The following is a 22,495-nucleotide window of genomic DNA, read 5'->3' on the forward strand; positions in this document are numbered from 1 at the left end:
GGACAGAGAGAGACAGAGCATGAACTGGGGAGGGGCAGAGAGAGAGGGAGACACAGAATCGGAAACAGGCTCCAGGCTCCGAGCCATCAGCCCAGAGCCTGACGCGGGGCTCGAACTCCCGGACCGCGAGATCGTGACCTGGCTGAAGTCAGACACTTAACCGACTGCGCCACCCAGGTGCCCTAAAAAATATTTTTAAAAATGTCTAGTTTAATCAAAGATAGCTGAGTTCATACATCTGCATTTAATCCATTATGATGTCACACATCGTGTGGTCTCTGGGAAACATTGCAGAGCAATAAAGGGAAATAAGTCTCACTAATGCTATGAAACTAGCTTTGGCCTGTTGGACCCCCCCAGAAAGAGTCCTGGGGCCTTCCAGGTGTCCCTGGACCACACTTTGAGAATTGATGTCCTAAGGCATTTCATTTTTCCAAGCAGCCCAATGAGGCAGGTTTCTCATTAGCTTGATGTTACAGATGAAGAAACTGAGGCACAGAGAAGTAAAGTAACTGACTGGAGGGCACTGAGTGAGAAAGCAGCAAAGTCAGGATTCAAAACAAGTCAGTTTCTAGGGATGGGATTGTGTTGGTGATTGTCACTTACTGGAGGTGTGATTTTTGGGAAAATGAGCCTTTCTGGGCCTGAGGTATTGTCTAACACCCACAACCCATCATCATCCCTGACGTTGGGTTAGACTTCACCTTCTCTCACTCTCAGGTCGTACCCCCAGGTCCGTCATCTGTGCTTCCTCAGCATTCTTTTTTCCTGCCCACACAGCACTTTATCCCACACGATGATTGTTTGTGTGTTTATTTATTTTTGAAGTTTATTTATTGTTTCTAGTAATCTCTACACCCAATGTGGGGCTCGAACTCACAACCCCGAGATCCAGAGTCGCATGGTCTTCCAACTGAGCCAGCCGGGTGCCCCGATTGTGGCATGGTTCAGTTGTCCCCATTGGACTGTATGCTCCATGAGGGCAGACCCCACGCCCAGCTTGTCTCCTTGGGGTTTGAAACGGGTGCTTGAAAACCTTTGCTGAAGAATGGAATGAATAAGTAAGTGCATAGACACTTTGCACGAAGGCAGGCTACAGTCCATCCTACCCAGAGTTCTGCTCTGTGGCGCCAGGGAGAGAGGGAAGGAAGGAAGGGGGCTGTAGTGCACTTATATACCCAAGCTTCTGGCATCGTCATAATCACAGGCCAGATCACGGGCTAAGAAAAATCGCCTCCTGAATTCTCCAAAGCAGTTCCGATCACCCACTTCTGCCTGGAGTCACTTCTCAATCTCCCCATCACTTGACACTCAGTTTAGGAGTCTTCATCCTTCTAGAGAATTCAGCATCAACCCCCCCCCCCCCAGTGCTGCTGGGGGTGGGATGGGGAGCTTTCTGCCTTTTCCCTTCAGAGTCTGGGTTTTGTATGTTATCTGTACAGGCACACACACACCCCCTTCCTAGAACAGTTAAATCTTTTTTTATTTCATCACCTCTGGAAAGGGTCAGGCACGCAAGAGTGAACTTCTCTTATTCCAGTGCCCCACACCGCTGGCTCCTGATTCATGGCTGCATTTCCAGAGGCTGGGGACCCTGAAGAAATTCTGCCTGGCAGGTGCAGGAGGCCATCTCTCCGGGCTGGAGCCCATCAGCTTCCTCTTTCGCTATCTATAACGGTCCTTTCCAGCAGTGACCTTCTAGGATTCTCAGAAGCCACCGAGGAGAAGTGCGATTGTGGGGGAGGGGGCGGGCAGCGCAGAGACAATCAACCAGGATTCTGCCTGGAAGGTCATGGGGCTGAGCTCTGGCACCAGAGACCTTTAAGAAGTAAAAAGGAACTGAGAGAACAGCCAGGAGTCTGCCTAGCCTGGTGTTCCTGGAATTCTGCTTTGTGTGTGAGCTTCCCGAGGCAGCCCCGGCCCCTTTGACTAAAAGCAGATTTGAATGGGAAGCAAGAGGATGGGTGGGGACGTAGCTTGGCCTGACAGCTCTCCCGGGCACTGTCAGCTCCACAGACTGGCTCCAGGATTCCTCTGGGAGCCAAGCTGGGTCTCCTGAGAACCTCACCCATGAAGGTGCAAGAGGCCCGGGCAAGTCTATGGGCTGGGTTCTCTTTCTACCCAGGACAAGCTCTCTGCCTGCCTGGTCTGGAGCAGGCAACCAAACAGCCTGTTCTCTCTAGAAGGCCTGCTTTCTTCCAGAAAGTAGGGGCACCTGGGTGGCTCAGTCGGTTAAGCGTCTGACTTCAGCTCAGGTCGTGATCTCACGGTTCGTGTGAGTTCGAGCCCCGCGTTGGGCTCGTGCTCACCAGCTGGGGCCTGCTTTGGATTCTGTGTCTCCCTCTCTCTCTCTGCTCCTCTCGTGCTCTGTCTCAAAAATAAATAAAGATATTTTTTTAAAAAAGCAAACCCTGACCCTTATCCAGGCAGGAACAACTGACCCCACGGCCATTTTTATGAGTCGGCGTTTGTCATCTTGAAGGGCACTGTGAGCCTGGCCTGGGCGGCAGGACTGATGGATTTCAGTCAGAGCGGGAGGAGGAGGGCGTGGGAGGAGCAGTGAGGGCGGGGTATGGGTGTGGCTTCTTAGGAAAAGGTATAATTGGAATCAGAGCTATCCCTGAGGTTGCAGACAAACCCAAGGATTCACTTCCTTCCTCCACCCAACATTGGTGCAAGTGAAATCTTGCTAAAATAAAAATCAAGGGTAGCCTTGGCGTAGGATTGTATTCTGTATCAGAATCGTCATTCACACATCTGTTCCTCCCTCTCACTTATGAGCTTCTAGAGGATAGAGGGCTGGGTTGTACTGACCCCAGCATCCTGCACTGAGCCAGACACGTAGGGATGGCTCAGCAGGTATCACACGAATGAATGAAGGAGGGAGTGAATGAATTAATGAATGAATGAAGCCGCAAACGTGAAAACCCACAGTCAGGGTGAAATGTCATTGGGAGGAGTTGCTAAGAGCAAAGGCAGTTGATTGGGATGGGGGTGGGGCGGGGTACAGCTGTCCTGCCGCTACTTTTCTTTCAGAGATTCAGAGAAGCTTCCTCCCCGAAGCCCCCACTACCTGCCTTGGTCTCTAAATGCTCAGATAATGTGGTTAATTCATCCATCCAACAAATATTTACTGAGCACCTGCTGTGACAAGCCCAGGGCTGCATGATTGGGAATGAATGAGTTCCACACATTGCCTGCCTCTGGAAGCCTGCCCAGCGTCACTACATAAGTAATTACAATGAGCTGTGACAAGCACTGGGACCTGGTAGGTCTCATAGAGCTGGAGTGACTGTATAATTTAATATCCCAGCTGGAACACTGTTGAGAGTAAAAGTGATTGTTGCAGGTTGAACTCTTCGGGAGGCAGATTCTGAGATGGGGATTCGAGTGCAGAAAGTTTATTGTAAGTGCTTTTGGGGTCGGGATGCCTGGGTGGCTCAGTCGGTTGAGCTTCCAACTCTTGGTTTCGGCTCAGATCGTGATCTCACAGTTTGTGGGTTCAAGCCCTGCGTCAGGCTCTATTGCATGGAGCCTGCTTGGGATTCTCTCTCTCTCTCCCCCCCTTCCCCCACTTGCGCGTGCATGTGCTCTCTCTCTCTCTCTTTCTCTCAAAATAAAGAAAGAAAAAAACTTAAAATTTGTTATATAAAAGAAAAAGAAGTGCTATGGGGTCAATGCCTATGGAAGGGAAGGGACAGAAGCAAGACTGGGCAGAGGGAGAAGAAATCGAGATGTGACACAGTCTCAGTGAAGGCTTCAGCCAACCCCACAGGGCGCTCAGAGCTGGGATGGCCCTTCGGCAGCAGCTCCAATTGGGGTGGGTGGCCTGCCTTGTGCACCATCGTGTTGATCAGTCATACTGGCTGCCTCTGGAAGGAGGTGTGACCTTGGGTGAGGCTGACCCCAAGGGGGGCTGACAGCTGAAGGCATCTTCTGGCGGCTTTCCCAATAACTGGGGATTTGGATGGTGCCTCACAGCGTCTGCCACGGAGGCACGGATGACAACGATGCCCAGGCAATAGCCAGAAACGAGGCGCCCACAGCAGGAGCACCTGTCGGGGGTTTCAGCTGGAACCTTCTGTCAATGCAGGGTGGCATTAAGCTCAGGGCTTGTTCAGTCTGCAACCTCTTCATCGCTCGCTCTCCTCTTTCCCCTCGCCTGTTTCCTCGGCTTTAGAGGACAGCTGGTGGCTCTTACGTGCATCAGATCATTTCACAAGCATTACGTCACTCACGGCACGTGCATCATATCATTTAATTTGCGGTGAGGTGAGGGTAATTATTACTCTCACCCCCACATCCAAACTATCAGGAAGTTCTCTCATCGTTACCTCCAAACGGAGCCCCAGACCGTTTCTTTCCACCTTCACCACCTCTGCCCTAGTGCGAACCACCACCTCTCTCCTAGCTGCGGACATGGTTTTGATTTTGAACCAAGACGGCTGACAACGAGATGTTGCTGAAGGACGGGTGACAACGTGAAGAGAAAAATCAGACCACTGAGGGAGCCTCAGGCAGAGCACGTGAACTTAAAAAACCTGAGGGAAGCCCAAAACATGACATTTGGTCTGAAAAAAATCAGCGTATGACCTGAAAGTTGAGGATATTCCCTTTTCAGAATCAATTGAGAGACGGGAGACACGGTGGTTGGCCTCATGGCCTCTGAGGCCAGAGTGCCTGAGTTTACGTAACCTCAGGCCAGCTTCTCCGTTTCTCTATGCTTTAGTTTCTTTCCCTGTGAAAGAGTGGTAATGATAACAGAACTACTGGGGGCGCACGCAAAGTGCTCCTTTGGGGTTCGCCATTGGTGTTTCCCCGTGAGCTGCCATCTTGGTCTGCGTTCAGCATGGTAGATGTGGCTGTTGGTGCCCCTTCTGGGCCTCATCTGCCTTCGACTCCTGTCTCCAGCACACCATTCCCCACTCCCACTTGGAGCCATCGATCCATTCCACAAATATTTCTTGAGCTCCTACCCATGTATCAGGCCCCAAACTCTTGTTTTATTCTGTATCCCATAAGTATTTCGGCAAATGGACAGGCTACCCTGGGCTTGCTTTTGCCTTGATGACAGGCTCTGTCCTCTGCCATTTCTCGTTCGTGCTCAAAGTCACCCAGATGGAAAGCCAGCTTCCGTCGTGGCCCAGCTACCTCTTGTCCTGCATTTTGGACCTTCAGCTGGTGGCGGAGAATGAGCTTCATGAAGGACCCCATGGACCCTTCCTCTTGGACCCAAGAGGGCTCAGCGGGAGAGAGGGTCCTTGGCAGCTTGGAACCCTGCTGTCTCATGTGGCTGCGTTCTCCACGTTGACCCTACGTTGGCCAAGGCCTTGTGTACTCCTGGCCTCTGTCTCCTGTGTCTCTCTCGATGTCGGGAAAGGACCTGGAAGGGATGAAGTAAAGGGGTAAACCAGAGAGGACAGAGGGCAGGGCAAGTGGATGAAAGAAGTGAGACCTAGTGAGGCGAGAGGGGTTGAAAAGAAAAAAGTGTGAGAGAACGCTGATGATGACATTTAACATGAATTGACACATTAATGTCTTTTTAAAAAATTTTTTAAAATGTTTTTATTCATTTTTGAGACAGAGACAGAGCATGAGCAGGGGAGGGGCAGAGAGAGAGGGAGACACAATCCGAAGCAGGCTCCAGGCTCTGAGCTGTCAGCACAGAGCCTGACGTGGGTCTCGAACTCACAGACCGTGAGATCGTGACCTGAGCTGAAGTCAGACGCTCAACTGACTAAGCCACCCAGGAACCCCACAATGTCTTAATCTGAACAGTAACCCTGCGAGGTCGGTACTGTTACCATTCTTGTTTTCCAGGGGAAGGGACTGAGGCAAAGAGGGTTATGAAACTCACCCAAAGCCTACGACAGAGGTGGTAGAGGTGGCTCCACCCCCTGGGTGGGGAAGGGTGCAAAAGCCCCCAAAGGGCATCCTGAGGAAGGCATGCACTTGGCATGTAGGCAGCGCGCAATGAATAGTGTTGAACGGTTGGTGGTGCAGGGGCATTAGGCCGGGAGGCTGGGGGCTGGCTCTTTACATAAACCCCCGGGGTCTGGCGTCTGCTGGCACTGGCTGGTAGAGCCTCTCGTCTTCCCCACCCAGTAACTCCTCACCTTGGTCAGGGCCCTGCAATCCACCAGCCAGAGGGAACCTGGATTCACCGGCTTTGGGGTGGCACGGCCCACACCAGCCGCGGAGGGGCTGTGGTGTGGGTACAGCTTGCCATGGGTCATTCCCTCCCCCCGGCACCAGAGGCGAGGCATTTAGCCTCACTTTCCTCAGTCGCAAAATAGGAATACAGGTCTATCCTCAGGGTCAAGGTGAAGATGAAATTGCATAGGGGCGGAGCCCCGCACGGGGCAGGGAGGGATGCCGTTACTGCGGCCCCTCCTCACCAGCCCTGCTTTGCTGATGGCTGATGAGCTCTTTGCAGTTGACAAAGCTCCATCTCCTCCCATGTCAGCCTGACTCGGATCCTCTCAGTGGGTGGGCAGGCTCTGCAGAACCTTCCTCTGCTTCACAGATGAGCACATTGAAGCCAGGGAGGTCAGAGAGGACAAGGAAGCCTTGTGGAGGTCTCTGGGGGTCTGCAGGGGTGTCAGGAAGAGGGGGGCCCTCTGGGAAGAGGAGGAGGACGTCCGGGAGCCCAGTGTGACCTGTCTTGCTGTCCCCTGCCTCCCTCAGCCTCTGAATCTATCAGTGCGGTTGGGATCTGTTGGCCCATAACTAGTCTCCGTGTCCCTGTCCAGCAGCAGCCTGACCTCGTCCACTTGGAGAAAAACAGGAAGCTGGGCTCTGCCAGGAATCAGAACACGCCCTTCCTCGGCCCTGGGCTGCGAGGACAGTGGGGGAGTCTGGGGGGGCAGGTCACAGGACAGGGTGTGGGGTAGGGGTTCTGCAGGCCAAGCCAGGGTGGCCTAGGCTGGGCTCAGGCTGGGCCTTCCTGAGCTACCCAGGGGCCAAGAGGACGTGGAGAGGTGGGGGGCCAGGAGAAGGAGCTCTCGGCCTTCCTCTCTCCTGTGGGGACAGAATTATGGGGCACCAGGGTCACATATGACTTTTGCCTTCATGGGGCCCTTCTTCTATAAAAAGTTTTAAAAAGTGTATTATACAGCTGTATTAGTGTAAAGAATGTAATTCAGGCTGGATTCATGGTTATGTTTTCATGATTATTCATTTTATCTTGTGGTTTGGTTTTATTTTTTTAAATGTGTATTTAGTTTTGAGAGAGATGGGAGTGGAACAGAGAGAGGGGAGTGGAACAGAGAGAGAAGGAAAGAGAGAGAATCCCAAGCAGGCTCCATGCTGTCAGTGCAGAGCCCGATATGGGGTTCGAACCCACGAACTGTGAGATCGTGACCCGAGCCAAAACCGAAAGTCGGATGCTTAACCACCTGAGCCACCCAGGCACGCCTATCTTGTGGTTTTAAAAGAAATTAAAATGGAAACATTTTCCTGGGCCCCTAAAAGTATCATGGGCCCTGTACCTAATGGTTAGGTCAGCCCTGTGGGGGAAACTCCTAGCACTTTCCTGTCCCGGAGAAACCAATTCCCCGCCCCCCCCCCCCCGGCCCCACCCTATGGCCTCAAAGCACAGGGATTAGAGATCAGATGGGAATGTGTGGCTCAGCCTGGAAACAGAACCTCAGTTTCCTCTTCTGTAGAATGGGAGAATAAGAGCGGCCTCTGGATGCTCTTATGAGATAATCTTGTGAGAAGTGTCTGGCCCAGGGCCTGCCCCGAGGGAACCCCGCTGTTTTCCTTACTGGCAATATAGATAAGGCACCTACTGGGTGCAGAACCTGGGACAGATGTGGCTTAAGGGAACACCTGCTATTTTCTATAAGAGCTCAGGGTCATCTTTAATTTTTAACTTTTTGTTGGAAAACAATTTACTGTCTTTAACATTTTTTTAATGCTTATTTGTTTTTGAGAGGCAGAGAGAGAGAGAGAGACAGAGCGTGAGCAGGGGAGGGGCAGAGAGAGAGGGAGACAGAATCCGAAGCAGGCTCCAGGCTGTGAGCTGTCAGCACAGAGACCGATGCGGGGTTCGAACTCACGAACCGTGAGACCATGACCTGCGCTGAGGTCGGACGCTTAACCGACTGAGCCACCCAGGAGCCCCAGCTATCTTTAAATATACATAACGCCACCAACAGAAGAATGGTGATAATCAGCTGGTATTCATGTTTGATTCCAGTAAAGAAGATTTAGGCCCAGGCTGGAGTCCCAGCCATGAATATTGGTTAAGTACAAAAACTGACCAGTGTGTTGTGGACAGAGAACTCATTTTTAAAGACCTTGAAGGAGAGCCTGAATTTCCAGCTGGCAGAGATTGTTTGGGGTGAGGTTTTCATTTCTCTGATGTTTCTGATTAAAACCTCCCAGCTTCTCTGGCTGAGTTAGGTCACTCTGGTCACTCGGCATTTCGGTATTTCCTGAGAATCGGAGCCGGGGCTGGCTAACAAATGGGCTCCTCGGCCCGTGACCCAGGGGCCACGGTGGTGGGCTGGTGGCCTGAGATCCTGCTGTTCTCGCCCCTCCTTTGCGGGGGGGGGGGGATGGGAGAGGACAGGTCATCCAGCTGGTAGGTGCTGAGACCCAGAGTGAGTCCACTTACCGGGGGGTTGTCTCTTAATGACCCAAAGCCGGTCCTGTCACTGTTCTGCCCTGAAACCCTCAGGGACCTTCTCTGGCTCTCCCAGGAGAGGGGGGAGGCCCCTGCCCCCGGCCTGCTGGAAGCAGCCTGGATCTTTCTCAGGACCCACTTTCTCACTTCCGGCCACTTGGGCCCCCAGTGAAAGCAGCCCCTCCCCTGCTCCCGACTCGGGCCACCTGTTGGCCTCCTTCACAGCCTCGGCCTCTGGAAACGACCCGTTTCCATGCACGAGTGTTGGAATAGAGTCTTCGAATAGAGTCCATCTGGCCCGCTGGGTTGTAAGCTCCCGGAGGGCCAGGCCTCACCCTCACTCCCCACTCCACCCCCAGCCCACAAGAGGCACCCAGGAGATACCGGTCAAAGCCATCGTTACAGTTAAGCATACAGTATTAATCCATACAACAATGACTTCAAAAATACTTCCTGGAGGATAAGCTTAGGAGCCGCACAGACCCGCGTTCCCGTGCTATCTAAGCAAGTCTCAGCTTTGTCATCTTCAAAGCGCAGACAAGAATCGCACCTGGCCTGTTGGGCAGCCGGGGGGACGTGAGGCCACGCACAGAGAGCACCCAGTGGAACGCCTGGCCGGGCGGAGCTCGCCTTGGCCAACGCAGGCCGCTGTGATGACGATTCCCTCTGACGACAGGGATGGGCGAAGGGGAGGGCCCAGGACCTCCTGTACAAGATCACACGGCCTTGTCTCCATCGAGGGTGGGCATCCATCATCGCACCACAGCTGTTCTGCCCCTCCGTTGGCATCATCTGATGTGCAATCGTTTTACCGCTTTGGTTCCCAAACTTGGCCGTATGTCGGACTCAAAGGGGAGTTTAATAGAAATAGAAATAAAAATAAAAAATCACCAGGCCTGAATTCAGTCTTGGAGAGTCTAGTGTAATTGATCCGGGGTGTGGCCTGGACCTCAGGACTTTATTTATTTATTTATTTATTTATTTATTTTTGGACCTCGGGACTTTTCAAAGGACCCCAGGTCATTCTACTGTGTAGCCAAGGGTGAGAACTGCGGCCTGGCCCCACGTGTGACTTTAGGGTCCTCCGCCCTCCTGCCACTCCCTTCCCACCGGCCTGAAATTCATCTGGCACGGGGGCTTTCACAGCACAATAAAGATAAATGGCTTCAAAATGCTGATGACTAGGCACCTGTTGGGATGAGCACCGGGCGTTGTATGGAAACCAGTCTGACAATAAATTTCATATAAAAAAAACGCAGATGACTGATTGAGGAGAGGAAATGGCCGAATGTCTTTCCTACACAGGCTCAGATTTTCCTCTGCCTTCCTGGCAGGGAGGGGATGAGAGCAGAGGAGCTGGGTCCTGGGATTGGGAAGGAAAAGGGAGACAGGATCCGGTGTCTGGAGACCTACGTCCTAAGCTTTGCCGCTGTGTAAATATGGACAAATCAGCTGTCTCTCCCACCTGACATCTCAGTTCCCCGCTCCGTGAAATGACATCTGTTTGAGAGCCCACATCCTAAAGCTAGGACCAATTCCACCATCCCTAAGAACCAGCCTTCCCGCAATCCTGAAGCCGGCATGCAGATTCCCTGGCCCCTCGGTTGCCCTGCTTTCTGAAGTTTATTTGTTTAGCACAATCGCGTTATTATAAAGCCTAACTCCCAGAAGACATCACTGTAATTTTGAGGTTATGAAGCAACTCTAAGGTAACTTGGGAGGTGTTGACAAGCAGAGGTCATGGGGGAATCAGCTTTTATTGCATAGAAGAAAATCTTCTATAATCAGCTGGAGGCTTATCTTCAGTTGGATGCTGCCTAAGAGTGCAAATGTTTCCTCTCTTAGCAGATCAATGTGGAGCCACTGTAATAACTTTTAAAAAAAATTGTTTTTTAATCTTTATTTATTTTTGAGAGAGAGACAGAGTGTGAGCAGGGGAGGAGCTGAGGGGAGGGAGACACAGAATCCGAAGCAGGCTCCAGGCTCCGAGCTGTCAGCCCAGAGCCCGACGCGGGGCTCAAACTCACAGACGGCGAGATCATGACCTGAGCCAAATTTGGTGGCTTAACCGACTGAGTCACCCAGGCGCAGGCGCCCCTGTAATAACTTTTTTACACTATTTTTTTTAATAGAATCCTGTTCCTGGTCCTGTGGTCGCCAACTAATGGACGAGATTTTATAGTTCTTAGGAGAAAGAAATGGAAATTCTCAGGAAGACACAGGAGACATAGAAAGTCCTTCTAATTAGACACAGGAGGGTTGAGGTAGGGGAATGTCCTGGAACCAGCCTGAAGGGCGGGCCCGGGAAGTGTCCCCGGGCAACTGCTTTTGGCTTTCAGACTTTTTTTTTTTCCAAGCTCAGAGCCTCCCAGCTACAGAGCCCCATCAGGCCACAATGATTACACAAATCACAAACATCTAGTGCCAGCCCCATCAGGCCCGAGCCCAACTTTTTTTGAATAGTAGCACTTGCACATTTGAGGTCAAGCTCTGTTGCAAACGGAGAGGAAGGGTATTCGGGAAAGGACAGACTTTTTCCAGAAAATCTCTGGCACCCAGCCCCCTTCCCCCAATTCGGCTTTGGGAGCACGTCCAAAGCAAGGCATCGCCAGAAGACCGCTCAGATCCTAGAGAAACTATCCAGGTGAAATCCGCTCAATCAGGTCAAGATGTGTGTCGGCTTAGTCCCCTCGTGCCTGATACTGGTTAGACGTGCAAGTGGGGGCTGGGAGGTAAATAAACTTGGCATTATCCCTGTGTTCTCCTTTGAAGGAGTTGAACAATTCTGTGTTCCAGGCACGGTGGATTCAGAGGTGAGGAAGATCTGCCCCTACTCTGGAGGGGTTCACAGTCCACGGGGGGGGGGGGGAGACAGACCACAGGTCTGGCTTGACTATCCTGCTGCCCTAGGGCTGGACCCCACCTGGGCAGACCCTGGCTCTTGGCCCCACTCACAGTGGTCACTATACCTCTGCTGTGCTATTCCTCGCCCCCCACCCCATATCCCACTGGCTGCCTGACGGGCTAGCTGGTTGACCTAGCTGCCAGATAATAACACATCTTGATTCCTGAGTTTGTTGGTACCTCCTGAGATATTGCTGTTGAGGCAGATGCCCAACTCATCTAACCCTCATCGAAGCCCCGACAGACCAGCTGCAGGCCAGAGGGGAGAGTACGCAGCACAAACCCCCATGAGAGCTCAGAGAAACATTTGAACAATTCTGGGGGCAGTGTTTCCCAAAGTGTGCTCTGAGCAACAGCGATCCGATGCGGTGTTCCTCCGAAACGAAAAGATTTTGTGGACAAATAAGTTTGGGAAACAGCGCGTGCTCTAGATTCCCCCTTAGACGTTGAACACACAGAAGGCTCTGAGACTCCTGTATGAAAAAACATGACTTTTCTAGCCCATCCCCTGGGGCTACTCAGCTGTGTCAGTGTTCCTTAAACTGAAATGAGAGGGCACTCATCCCAAAATCTCTTGGGGGTGCTTGTTGGAAATAGAGAATCCCCGGCCCTGCTGCAGACTTTCTGAGTCAGAATCTCTGGAGCCATGACCCAGGAATCTGCTTTGAACAAGTTCCCAGCTAATTGTGATGCATGCTTAGGCCGAGAACCCCAGATAAACCTTCCCCGGCCTTGGTTTTTTCTCAGAGTATTGTAAAGATCCAGAGATAAGCTCGAGCAAAAGACTAGTCAGAAAGAAACTGCACACTTCCCAATTCCTTCTATGGGGCCAACGTTACCCTGATAGCAAAACCAAGCAAAATTCAGTACAAGCAATAAAAATAATGACTGTAGGTGTAAAAATCCTCAACAAAATACTAGCAAACCAAACCCAGCAACATATCCGAAGGATTACACATCATGATCAAGTGGGATTTATCCTAGACATGCGACGATGGTTTAACATCTGTTACATCAGTAAATGTAATACAGCATAACGGCAGAACCACTGGAACAAAGAAATGGCCCAGTAGTTGGACGTGCATGTGGGGTCAAGGAGGAGATTGAAAAAATGGAAGATAGTAGAGACAAATGAAATGATCCGATTCGGGGGCGCCTGGGTGGCTCAGTCGGTTAAGCATCCAACTTCAGCTCAGGTCATGATCTCACGGTTTGTGAGTTCGAGCCCCGCGTCAGGCTCTGTGCAGACAGCTCAGAGCCTGGAGCCTGCTTCAGATGTCTTCCCCTCTCTCTGCCCCTCCCCTGCTCATGCTCCTTCTCTGCCTCTCAATAATGAATAAACATTTAAAAAAAAAAAAAGAAGAAGAAGAAGAAACCAGCTCTGAACATTCTTGTGGGCATATTTTGTGTGTGTGTGGACATATGTTTTCCTTTCTCTTAAGTGAATACCTAGACGTAGAATTGCTGGGATAGGTTTTGTTTTAAGAAGCTACCAGATTTTTATCCCAAGTGCTGAAGTTATGCGATTTTACATTCCTTCTAGCGATGTGCGAGAGTTCTGATCGTTCCACATCCTTGCCAGCGTTTGATGCTATCAGTCTTTAATTTTAGCTATTCTGGTAGGTGTATAGCTGGCGTCCCATTGTGGTTTTATTCTGCATATTCCTAATGACTAATGATGTTAAGCATTTTTTCCTATGCTTCTTGGCCCTCTGGATATTTCCCTTTGTGAAGTTTTTATTCAAATCTTTTGTCTAGTTTAAAAATTGTGTTCTCCATCTTTTTATTAGGGAGTGGCGGGGGTTCTTTATATATTCTGTGTACATGTCCTCTGTCAGATATATTTTGCAAATATTTTCTTCCAGTCTGAGGCTTGCTGTCATTTTCTTAATGGTGTATTTTTTATTTTGATGAAGTATAATTTCTCAATCTTTTAAAAATAGTTGTTTTCTGTGTTCCGTTTTAAGATGCCTTTGTCTACCGCTAAGTCTCAAAGATATTCTCCTACATTTTCTTCTAGAAGTTTTATGATTTTAGCTGCTTCTGATTGAGGTCGATCATCCATTTAAAATCAGTTTTTGTGGGGCGCGTGGGTGGCGCAGTCGGTTAAGCGTCCGACTTCAGCCAGGTCACGATCTCGCGGTCCGTGAGTTCGAGCCCCGCGTCGGGCTCTGGGCTGATGGCTCGGAGCCTGGAGCCTGTTTCCGATTCTGTGTCTCCCTCTCTCTCTGCCCCTCCCCCATTCATGCTCTGTCTCTCTCTGTCCCAAAAATAAATAAAAAACGTTGAAAAAAAATTTTTTTTAATCAGTTTTTGTGAATGGTGTGAAGGAGGAGTTGAAGTTTCTTTTTTTTTCCATGTGGATAGCCGGTTCTAGCATCGTTTGTTGAAAAAACTTTCGGGGCGCCCGGGTGGCTCAGTTGGTTAAGTGGCCGACTTCAGCTCAGGTCATAATCTTGCAGTTCGTGAGTTCCAGCCCTGCGCTGGGCTCCGTGCTGACAGCTCAGAGCCTGGACCTTGCCTCGGATTCTGTGTCTCCCTCTCTCTCTGCCCCTCTTCCATTCACACTCTGTCTCTCTAAAAAATGAACAAACATTAAAAAATTTAAAAAAAGACAGAGAAAAGAAAAACCTTCCCCTTTCCATTGAAATGCTTTGGTGATCGTATAACGAAATCAAATGACTGTTTAAGTGTTGGCCTGTTTCTGGGCTCTATCTTCTGTTCCATGGATCTATTTGTCACTGTGATCGTGCTGCAGTGCCTCAGTTTCTCTAGTCTTCTATTAAATCAGGAAGTCAGGTAAGGTAAACTCTTTCATTTCGTTGTTTTTCAAGAAGCTTTGAATATTACAGGTCCTTGGCGTTTCCATAAAAAATTTCAGGTCTGGGGCACCTGGGTGGCTCAGTCGGTTGAGTGCCTGACTTTGGCTCAGGTCATGATTTCACAGTTCATGGGTTCAGGCCCCGCATTGGGTTCTGTGCTGACAGCTCAGAGTCTGGAACCTGCTTCAGATTCTGTGTCTCTCTATCCCTCCTCTGCTTGTGCTCTCTCTTTCAAAAAAAAAAAAAAAATTTAAAAAATTAAGAAAAAATTTGAAAAAGTTTTCGGGTCAACATGTCAACTTCTACAAAAGAATCTGCTGGAATTGTGCTTGAAATTGGGTTGCCTCTAAAGATCATTTTGAAGGGAACAGACATCCCAATATTGATACTCAACATTGAGCCCTTGCCAATCCATGAACCATGAACGGATGTCTCCATTTCTCTAGGTCTTCTTGAATTTCGAATTTCTTTCAGCAATATTTTGTAGTCCTCGGCGCACAGGCCTTAGGCATCTTTTGTGGAACTTACTCCAAAGTATTTCGTGTGTGTGTGTGTGTGTGTGTGTTTAATGCTGTTGTAAAGGAAAGTTTTTCAAATTTCATTTTCTAGCGCCGGCAACGGAGCCGAAAGCCAGAACAGTGACGGGAGGGACAGACCTTCAGGAGGCCCTAGGTGTGGGGAAGTGACCGGGGGAGGTGGCACTTGTTTGCAGGCAACTGCGGAGGATCTGAGAGGGTGGGAAACTCGAGGCGCGTGTGGGAGTGGGTCGGATACACAACACGGCACGGAAGACTGGCTTCCTTTCTCTGTCCTGTTCCTAAGAAGGGAAGTCCTTCCTCAACAGCCCTCCTAGGAGAGGAAGGGCAGGCCAGTGCCAAAACTGGGGCCTCAGGAAAGGGCTCCTGTGCCTCCCTCCCCAACCTTCCGAGCTGCTAAGCTGCCTTATCCACCCAGCTCCGCAGAGGGGTGGGGGGGCTATCACCCTGGCCTGGGAGGAGCTCGGCCCCCTGTGAACAGATAAGCTGGCCTCAGTAGCACATTCTGCCCTCTCTACGAGAAGCCACCATGGCCTCTGGTCCTTACCCGGCCTGCAGGGAGGAGAGGGAGGCAGAAACACCTGGGATTACTCGGTTCAGAAGATCACAGCCACGCTCCTGGGCTGGCCTTCAGCTCGCCCCCCCACCTACTGTCACCCCCCCCCGGGGGTTCCCTGGCCCCATTCCTTCACATCACCCCACCCAGGGAACCAACTGCCCACGCCTCTTGCAAGGGCCAAAACCTCCACATCATGCTCTAAGGAAAGATTCTCAAGAAGCAGGAAAGGACAAACCAAGACTCCACCCATCCTGGATTCTGTCCATATTCCATCAGGAAGGGTGTGCGAAGGGAGGGAGGAGGGAAGGCACAGGGGCTGCCCCGTTGCTAGGCAGAAGGAATGTGGGGGGCAGTGGGCGTGCAAAGGGGGGCTGTCACCCCTCCGTACTCCCCACGACGCCCCCCACGCCCCTTCAAGGAAAGGTGTACCTACCTACCGTGCTTGAAGACAATGCTAACCGCAAGGCACCTGAGTGGCTCGCTTGGTTAAGCTTGTGACTTCAGCTCGGGTCATGATCTCACAGTTTTGTGAGTTCGAGCCTCGAGCCGGGCTCTGCGCTGACAGTGCGGAGCCTGCTTGGGATTCTCTCTCTCCCTCTCTCTCTGCCCTGCCCCCCACGCATGCTTTCTCTCTCTCTCAAAATAAACAAACTTCAAGAAAGTTCTTAAAAAAAAAAAAAAACAGACGCTAGTTGCTATGACAATAAATCCCACAGATACGTTGTGTTTCTTTCTCACTCGCATACCGGTTCAGGGCAGCCGATCCTGGATTGCGGGCGGCTTTCCCGTCCAATGCAGTGATTTAGAGCTCAGGCCTTTTGCATTTTGAGGCTCTACCACCCGTTGGTCTATCATCCTCGCGCCCATCCAGTGGGAGGGGAAAGGAACCCCGTGGGCAGCATAACCTCTCGGCAAAGGCCTTCGTACAGAGGCGACGTGCTTTACCTTCGCTCGTGTTCCATTGGCAAGGACCTGTCAGGGGGCCACAGTTAGATACCAGGGAGCCTGGAAAATGTGCCCCCTGGCTCAGCAGCTGGTTCCCAACGACAAGTGACACTAACTAGAAAGAAGGGTTTGGATTTCGGCGTCCCTGCCACTGAGCCCTGCTGAATTTTAACCAGTCCTGTGAGCTTGCCCTGTAAACTGTAGAGGGCTGTTTGGAGGTGACAGACCCCATCCCCAGCCTGGGCGTCTCCTGGTTTTCCTCTGTCTCTGAAGTTACTTTCCACCTCACTCAGCCACCGCTCCCTCCCCAGTTCCCCCTCCTTCTAGACACTTGCTTAAATCTGGCCTCTTCCAAGAAGCTTTTCGGGGATCTTAATACCCACACTGAGGTCTTCCATTGTCTGGGTGTCCTGTTTGCCATAAACAGGAGCAGGAGCAATGTTTGGGGGGCAGATCCCCCCTTCCCCATCTGCTCACAATGTTTGGAACTCTCTCAACTGAGGACCAAGGCTTTCTCCCCACAACTAACACCAAGGTGTCGGATACACGCGCCTTGGGAGACAGGCAGCATTCTCACACGCTGCGGGTCCTCACAGACCCTTCTAGAGGGGAGGGAAGGAGACCAGGGCACTCTGGCCTTAGCTGAGAGGGCATGGCCAGCCGCAGGCCTGGTGTCTCTTGCGTTCTTGCTGTCTCGGCTAGATTTTTCGATCATAGGTTCGGCCCCTTCAACTTTTCCTAAGCAAAGTGAGACTCATTAAATAGTGTGCGTTTGTTAGCACTTACCATGTGTCAGGCGTTGCTAAGTACTTTTTGTGAGCACTATCCGATTAATCTTCTCAACCACCTAATGAGGTAGGGACTTTCATTTTATCCCTGTTTTGCAGATGAGAAAAGTAGGGCTCAGAGAAATGAACATTCCCAAGGTCACCTAGCCAATGATTGGAGGAGGTTGTGTTCGAACCGGGATAGCCAACTTCAAAGTCTGCTAATCCCTCTGTGCCTCTGTGTCCCTATTCCCTGGGACACCCGGTGCGACAGAGGCACTCGACACTCACTGGATAGCCATGTGCTTCTCCACGCTTCCCAGCCTTCCTTGCCGTCGGGTTGGGGCCGAGTGACTAACTCTGATCGGTGGGCTGTGAATGGAAGGGACACATGTCATTTCTGGACCAAAGCATTTAAGTGCTGGTACCCGACCTTCCGGTTTGCTCTTTCCCATTAGTGGTGACTGCAGAGGCCATGGCTGGAAAGGGAGGAGCCACCAGAAGGAAGCCGTCTGGATCGGCCGGCCACTGTGCAGAGGACAGCTGACCTGGGGAGCTGTCCAACCTGCAGGAGCTTTGTGTGAATGAGACTCACACCTCTGTTGTGTTACAGCCCTGAGATTTGGAGGCTGATTTGTTTCTGCAGCTTACTAGGGCCTCTCTTTTTTTATTTTTATTTTTTTTATTTTTTTTTTCAACGTTTATTTTATTTTTGGGACAGAGAGAGACAGAGCATGAACGGCGGAGGGGCAGAGAGAGAGGGAGACACAGAATCGGAAACAGGCTCCAGGCTCCGAGCCATCAGCCCAGAGCCTGACGCGGGGCTCGAACTCACGGACCGCAAGATCGTGACCTGGCCGAAGTCGGACGCTTAACCAACTGCGCCACCCAGGCGCCCCTACTAGGGCCTCTCTTGACTGATAACACGAGAACAGGACACCAAAGGCATCCCTGTTGCGCCCGGTTGGCTATGGACAACATAGAGTCCCTCGGACACTTTGTTTCAAGAATCCCAGACTAAGAATGGGACTGTGGCGACTGTCCTGAGCCAAGTTGCCAGAAACAGATGGGAGGATACTGAAGGTCTCCCTGAGCCCCTGGGCAGTAGGGACCCCCTGAGCCCGGACTCTTGTTCCGGTGCCTCCTTCTCCCGAGATCAGGCACCCCCCCCCCCCCCGTTGCTGGTTTCCCAAGCCGTTTGTTTTTTGGCACAGCCCCTCAGTCTCCACCCCCAACACGGCTTCCAGAAGCTGAGGTCCAGATGCCACTGGCTGCTGTCCAGATGCTGGTCAGGGTGCCTGGAAGTCTCTCTGAGCCTCACGTTGTGTCTCAGATGTATCCATGTGGACACAGAGCTTTTGCAATCTGGGCAAATCAGAGCTTTCTGGCCTCTGCTGATTCTGAAGCCACTGGCTGGGTGTGGCCAGCAGGAAGCCCAGGGTAGGGCTATATATAGCCAGGTCAGGCCTGGGGAGAAGGTGAGAGTCTCAGGACCCTGGGCTGGCCCCTGCCTGGGCCAGGACAGCGAGAGCGTTCACGGTTCTCGGCTCCAGACACACAGGCTGACCCTGTGCGTGGTGGTGGGGGAGCACAAAGGCAAGAGGTTGTGGTCCCTGCTTTCTAAGAGCTTCCATTCTGTAGGCTCAAGTAGGACATTAGCTACAGAAAAACACAACACAGGGGAGTATATCCGTCAGGGATTCTCGGTTACAAGCAGCTGGACGTCTAGAGAGAAAAGGTTGTGTGTCTCACCTCCGAAAGTAACTCAGATTCAAAACGTTATTCTCTGAAACGATGTGTCGATGTGTGTATGCCAAAATTAACAGTGACTCTTTAGATTCTCTGACTGCAAAATTCTAAGGACGTTTATCAAGGCTGAGAGCTTTTCTTTTCTCCTTTTGTTGGTCCCCGAAGTTAACCGCTACTTTAAGCCGATGCTTGACTTATCCACAGCGAACCAATCTCAAAAAAGGAATATTTCGTCCCCACGTCTGAAAAAATTCCAGCTTCAGGCTTGGCTGAATCCCAATCCTTGTATGCCATCTGCCTGGCTCTGCTTTTCTTTGTTTTAGCTTTGCTCTCGAAGCTCGTACTCCTGGGACTATATTCTGTGCTTATCAGTCTCACCCCAAAGAACGGGCCCATCTCCTGGTCATACCAGGAAAGCCCTGATTTAACTGACTCTGGGTCACAGGCCCAACCCTGAATGAATCTCTGTAGTGGTTGGAGATGGGGGTGGGGGTGGGGGTGGGAGTAGCCGAAGAGAAGATGTGATGTTTCGACTGGATCCCTCTCCGGACCCTGGGGGGCAGTCAGCTTCTTCTGGATCACATGACCGAAGGTGGGGGAAGATAGGGCTATTACGATCGGAAGGGCGATGGAAGCTGGGTGGAGTAAGGGTCAGTGCCTACTGACAATGGACAATGAAATGCGCCCTCAGAAAGGTATGAACCAAAGACTGTGGGAGTTCAGAGGAGGGAGATGTCATTGCCAGTTAAGGGGATCAAGGAAGGCTTCATGGAAGAGGAAGCATCTGGGCTGGGCCTTGAAGGATGACTGCAGTTTGAATGATAGATCTGGGGAGATGGGGAGGAAAGAATATTCTGGGCAGAGGGAACAATGTGGGCAAAAACCTAGAGACAGGCACAGAGAGTAGCAAAGTCTGAAACCGTATGAGGAAAGGCCTTGAATGCCAGATCAAGGGGTATGGATTGAATATGGGAGGCATTCATGCGTGGTTCTGGAGCCAAGGATTGGGGGGGTCATCAGATCTGAGCTCCTGAGAACTGGTACAGTCTGCCAGAGGGTCTGGACCCTCTGTTCCTCCCCATCCCCCTGAGTGCCCTGGGTGCCCACAGTTCCCTTCTCTGCTGGTTCAGCTCAGACAAGGCTGGAGCTTTCCAATAGCAATGTTCACCGGGGCACCTGGGTGGCTTGGTTGGTTAAGCATCCAACTCTTAGTTTCGGCTCAGGTCATGATCTCACGGTTTGAGGGTTCAAGCCCCACACCGGGCTCTGTGTTGACAGTGCAGAATCTGCTTGGGATTCTCTCTCTCCCTCTCTGTCTACCCCTCCCCTGCTCATACTCTCTCTCTCTCTCTCTCAAGATAAATAAATAAATAAACTTAAAAAGAAAAAAAAGAAATGCTCACTGAGAGGGGTGCCTGGATAACTCAGTCAGTTAAGTGTCTGACTTCAGCTCAGGTCACGATCTCACGGTTCATGAGTTCAAGCCCCGCATCAGGCTCTCCGCTGTCAGTGCAGAGCCCGCTTTGGATCCCCTGTCTCCCTTTCTCTCAGCCCCTACCCTGCTCGCTCTCACTCTCTCCCTCAAAAATAAATAAACATTTAAAAAAAGACATGCTCACTGAGAAACAAGGAGAGTGAAAGTACCAAATGCGATGACAGAGCTTAGCTTTGTCCTTCCGAAGTGCCGAAAGCCCGAGTACCTTTGACATCTTCCCTTACTCTGGGCTTAATTTCCTCTCTCCCACCCTGGGGGCTGAGCCCGAGGTGGGGTAGGTAAAGGGCAGAGGTGTCCACTCTCTGGGTCCCTCCGGCTCTCCAGCATCCATTTCCTGCCTTACCCCTCTCCTGCCCGCAATAGTACTTGTTCCGCAGTTGTCCTGGCTCAGGGCAAGGGGGTCACCCTCAATTCTCACCCCCCGTTTCCTCCCCTGACACTGCCCCCATTTTATCACTCAGAGATATCTCCGAGATGTCTGCCAAGAACCAGAGGAAGATTAGCCGAAGCCCCTCCAGTAGGGCCAAGGACCAGTCAAAGGTGTGAGCTTTGGAGTTAGTCAACCCGTGTTTGAATTTTGCCTCTATGCCTTAAGGACCAGATGCATAACCTTCCCGAGCTTCTGTTTCCTCTTGGGCAAAATGGAACGACTAAGCTCGGCCTCACAAGTGTGATGGGAGGATTAAATGGGGCCCTGCATGTTTTATCCAGGCACACGGTACATCTACAGGAAATGGTGACAATGACGATAGTGGAGACGAGGAAGAAGAAAGAGCCAACCAAGGAGAGAGGAAGGACCAGCAGAGTCCCTTGGAGCTCTGAGCTTAGCATGACGCCATGGACAGAGTGCGGGGGCCGAGGGCAGCATGAACCCCAAACCAAGCTCCTGGACTTTGAGCTCTTCTGGCCCTGCTGGGCTCAGGGAATGCCCAAGGGAACATCAAATCATCCAGCCTGGAGCTCCCCAAATTAAGGGAGGCATCCTGCCATAGGGCCCTGGAAAGTCACACCGTGCCAAAATGCCCCGGGGGGCGGGGGTGGGGGGAACAAGATGCCTCTGAGCCTCAGATTCCCCCATCAATTAGGGGACGATGATCAGGTTCTTTGGGGCCCCCCAGCCGCCAGAAGATCAGGCTTTCCACAGGGTTTCTACAAAGCTCAGGATGGCTGGAACAGGCCGGAAGGATGGGGTGAGGCTGGCCAGGAGGAGGATAAAGGCTCAAACCAGTGGTCACCAAGTTTTTCTGATCCCCTCTCAGGAAAATAATTTGAGAAAATTCCCCCCCCCCATGTGTTTATTTACTGAGGAACACATACTATTACACTAATATATTATGCCCACTATAAAATTATATATAAATAGAAAATTTTTTTTTAAATGGCGCTTTTTTTTTTAACATTTATTTATTTTTGAGACAGAGAGAGACAGAGCATGAACGGGGGAGGGGCAGAGAGAGAGGGAGACACAGAATCGGAAACAGGCTCCAGGCTCTGAGCCATCAGCCCAGAGCCCGACGCGGGGCTCGAACTCACGGACCGCGAGATCGTGACCTGGCTGAAGTCGGACGCTTAACCGACTGCGCCACCCAGGCGCCCCGAAAATTTTTTTTAATTTTAATGTTTATTTATTTTTGAGAGACAGAGAGCAACAGAGCACAAGCAGGGGAGGGGCAGAGAGAGAGGGAGACGCAGAATCGGAAGCAGGCTCCAGGCTCGGAGCTGTCAGCACAGAGCCCGAAGTGGGGCTCGAACCCGCGAACTGTGAGATCGTGACCTGAGCTGAAGTTGGACGCTTAACTGACTGAGCCACCCAGGCGCCCCAAAATGAAAAATTTTTAAGAGATTTCAATAAGACCCAAACACATCATGGCCCACCCACACAACGGATCGCTACAGAGCTACAAAAAAGAATGAAGTCTTGTATGCCCATAATAAGAAGAGAACTAGATTTAAAAACGGATACAATTTTGAATAGACATTTTATCAGAGAAGGTATATGAATGGTCCATAAGCACATGGAAATGCTCCATGTCGTTTACCATTAGGGAAATGCAAATTAAAACCACACAAGATACCCCTTCACACC

This window comes from Felis catus, chromosome E1 (genome assembly GCF_018350175.1).
Source record: "Felis catus isolate Fca126 chromosome E1, F.catus_Fca126_mat1.0, whole genome shotgun sequence".
Lineage (NCBI taxonomy): Eukaryota > Metazoa > Chordata > Mammalia > Carnivora > Felidae > Felis > Felis catus.